This window comes from Glandiceps talaboti, chromosome 10, assembly GCF_964340395.1.
Source record: "Glandiceps talaboti chromosome 10, keGlaTala1.1, whole genome shotgun sequence".
NCBI classification, from domain to species: domain Eukaryota; kingdom Metazoa; phylum Hemichordata; class Enteropneusta; family Spengelidae; genus Glandiceps; species Glandiceps talaboti.
In genome coordinates this window covers 16,471,401-16,475,529 of record NC_135558.1, presented here as the reverse complement: position 1 = coordinate 16,475,529, position 4,129 = coordinate 16,471,401, and the positions used below count along the sequence as shown (strand labels likewise).

At 37.7% G+C, this 4,129-nt stretch overlaps 1 pseudogene; it reads left to right on the top strand.

The window, feature by feature from the left end:
- The first annotated feature begins 1,477 nt into the window (after positions 1–1,477).
- Positions 1,478–3,701, top strand: LOC144440662 (tripartite motif-containing protein 2-like; annotated as a pseudogene).
- The last annotated feature ends 428 nt before the right edge of the window (positions 3,702–4,129 follow it).

Below are 4,129 nucleotides of genomic sequence, written 5' to 3'. Positions count from 1 at the left end.
TTTGACATTGAATTTGAAACTGAGCAGATGGTATCCGTCATTCCAATACTATTAGCGAGATCCATTAGTAAGTAGTTGATTTTTTTAATCTTTTTTTTTCCACACGCAAGAAACCAACAGAACGTGCATGGAGCTGCTAACAGATGCCGTCGACATTAATTTTCAGTACTAAACACATGTGACAGAGTTTAAATAAAATATGACTGCGTTCGTGCGCGCGTATGTGTGTGTTTGTTTGTGTGTACACATGAGTGTGTATCTGTGTCTGTACTCTGTAAGTGTGTGTCACTCTGTGTGTGTCAATATATGTTACAATCAATAACCATTGAAATACTCTTCTTTGCAAAAATTCTGCCAATACATTCTTCATGTCGTACTGACGAACTACATTGAAAATTACCAACAATTCAACGATTTGGTCAAGAAGGAAATTATTAAATATTGGATACCGACGACGTTTAATATGTCCGGATATTTTCACTCGTATTGGAATAACATAACATTTTAGGACTTTGGAAACACTAAATTCGATACAACCTCTTCAAAAAAATCTATACTCTAAATATTTTGATATGTACGCTCGTTAGAAGACAAATACTTTGATAACTAAAATTCATTTTTGATAATTTAAAGAAATTGCATTAAACGTATTTGAATATATTTATATATAACTACATTTACTATGATAACGAAATACTTATATGGATATTTACTAAACGAATGTTTTGTCTGTCTGTCTGTCTGCCTGTCTGTCTGTCTGTCTGTCTGTCTGTCTGTCTGCCTACCTGTGTTGTGTATATTTAATAGTATCTAGTATATTTAGTATCTATATGTATGTATGTATGTATGTATGTATGTATGTATGTATGTATGTACATGTATGTATGTATGTATGTATGTATGTATGTATGTATGTATGTATGTATACTATGTATGTGTGTGTGTATGTATGTATGTATGTATGTATGTATGTATGTATGTATGTATGTGTGTGTCTGTCTGTCTATGTCCATGGCTATCTCTATATTTTTGTATGTTTGTTTGTTTGTTTGTTTGTTTGTTTGTTTGTTTGTTTGTTTGTTTGTCTGTCTGTCTGCCTATTTGTCTGTTTGTTTGTTTGTCTATTTGTCTGTCTGTGTCGCTACATCTGTCTCTCCGCACCTCTCCCGATCAATCGATCGATCGATCGATCTATACAGGTAGATCATAAGAATTACTTTAAAGTCTATGCCCATGCCCATGATTTTAATATAATAAATATATTTTAACAAATACATTTTGATTTCTTTATTAAGATCATCAAAAGATCACACAACAACGTTTATGGAGATCGTAGATAATGCTCGTACAAGTAGACTTATTAAGCCTATACATTGTACATTTGCTGCGTAAGGAGTCACGTGACCCAACCATTGGTTAATATTCATCGACCTTTCACCACCTACCAGGAAGTAGAGGTCAGACAAGGACACACGTATATACACGATGGCTTCAAAGGAGCTGCAATTTCTCAACAAAATTGGCAAGAATTTCCTCCTCTGTACGATCTGTACTGAACGATACAAGGACGCTAAATGTCTACCGTGTCTTCACAGCTTCTGTAAGTCTTGTCTGGTCAGGCTGGTGAAGGAAAATGCCATAGTTTGTCCCGTGTGTAAAAGATGCCATTCACTTCCTGGTACTGGTGTTGAAGGTATTGATACTAATTCCTTTTTGAATAACCTGGTTGACAATTTCAGCAAACGAGACGATACTAAGTCAGAATCTATGAAATGTACTGTTTGCGAAAACCAAGAGAGTACGACACATTGCATTGAATGTGCAGTTTCTCTTTGTGACACATGTGGACGAGGACATAAGCGTTTACCTATGGCCCGATCTCATCGCTTGGTTACCCTGGATGAATACAATACTGCAAAGTGCGATGACCAAGCCTCGGTACAGCCTCCAATGTACTGCCCTAGACACCAAAACTACGAGCTGGAATTCTACTGTGATACGTGTGATGGGACAATCTGTCTGAAATGTACTGCCCTAGAACACCCAAGACCAGAGCACAAATACAGGTGTGTGAATGATGTAGCCAGTGATTATCGCAAAGAATTGACCGACATGATAGACAAAGTGAAAGTGAAAGAAACCGAAGCAAAAGACAGCAAAGTTGCCGTCGAAGAAAAATCGCAATCACTCGATAGATGTTTCACAACAGAGGAAAAGAAACTGAAAACACACATCACCAAGACGGTTGATGACGTCACTCGACTAATACACGAAAATGGCGATAAACTTTTGAAAGAGATGAAAGGTGAATACGATGAAAGGAAGGTGAACTTAAACGCACAACTGAAAGGACTGGACATTGCCGAGAATGACCTTGCCAGTGCGAGAGAGTACACAGAGAAACTTGTTCAATACGGGAAGGCGGCACAGTTGATGTCTGCAAAGAAAGGTATTTCAACTCAAATGGCAGAAATCCTGAAAGTCGAGACCAAATCCGACCCAGCAGAAGACGACTGCATGGAGTTCAGACCATGTGATGACTTCTGTACCGAGAAGAGTTTAGGAGTCGTGGTTGGTTGCAACGCTGAGATGTACAAGATAACTGACATACCACAGTTCGTTAGAGTTGATGAGGACATTACGGTAACCTTGACAACAGATGCAAAACCCCAACGGGTTACTCATCATGGTGGAGTTGATGCGGTAGTAAAGAGGCCAGATAACAGCAAGGAAGAAGTGAGTGTTCATGATAACAAAGATGGAACAATGACTTTCAAAACTCGTGGAAAGATGAAAGGAGAACATGAACTTCAGTAAATGTAGATAAGAAACCAGTACAAGGATCACCAGTTAGAGTTAAAGTTATTCCTAAGAAAGGGTTGGTGTCTAAGTTTGGGGTGCAAGGATCAGGGGTCGGGCAATTGAGTGAGCCATGGGGTGTAACCAAGACTAACAATGGCAATGTGTTAGTTTGTGAATATAGTAATAATAGATTACAATCATTCAGTAGGGAAGGAGAGCATAACAGTTTCTTTCAGTTTCAAAATGTTGGAAATCCAATTAATCCGTACGATGTAGCTGTTTCAGTAGATGGCAATATCTTCATCACAGACAATGGAAATAAGCAGATTCTTGTCTGTGATGAAAAAGGCAAATTAATCAGATGCTTTGGGAAAGAAAATTTGAAATATCCCATGGGTATCACAATAAGTCCTACCAATGGGAGGGTTTATGTGGTTGATTTCCATGCCCACTGTATTCATATTTACAACCAGGATGGGAAATATGTTAAATCATTCGGCAGTCAGGGCAACATGGATGGTCAATTCTCCAGTCCCAGTTCTGCCTGTATAGATGATACAGGTAATGTCTATGTATTGGAATATGGCAATCACCGAGTGCAAGTGTTTGATGCTGACGGTCACTTTCTGTATTCATTCGGTAATATGGGAAATGGTGATGGTCAGCTGAATTCTCCATATGGCTTGTGCCTGGACAAACACGGCTACGTGTATGTTGCAGATACTAATAATAACAGAGTAGTGAAATTTGAATCAAATGGGAAATTTATTGGTCGTGTTGATAGTGATGAAGGTGGTCAAATGCACCCGATGTGTGTAAATGTCTCAGATGACGAACCATTTGGTGACGTCATTGTAACCTACTATTGGAATCATTGTGTCAAAGTCTTTGCACAATAAAGGATGTACTATGAGAACAACAAAGCAGGTGACTTAAAATTCCTTGGGTCAACGTATTCACAAAGCCTCGTTTAAATCAACTCACCACCATGAATCGTAATTTGTAATTGGTTACAGATTAAAAATTTCCGTCATTTAAAACGCACGTACAACTAAACTCAAGCATACGTTGAGTAACGTTTGATAATTACTGTTAGTTTGTCGAAGACTTTCCAACAAAAACAAATCCTGCAGTTTTGAAGAATTTGTCATACTCGTTTCTCCGACTTTTTAGAGTTGATACTTATTGTGATTATCGGTTTTAATTGTAAAGTATTTCATTCTTGTATATTTGTTGAAGCAATTCGTACGATTTTAGGTAGTTTGCACTTGTTTTCAATGTATTACTTTATTATAACATATCCGCGATATGTTATTTGCCAAATACC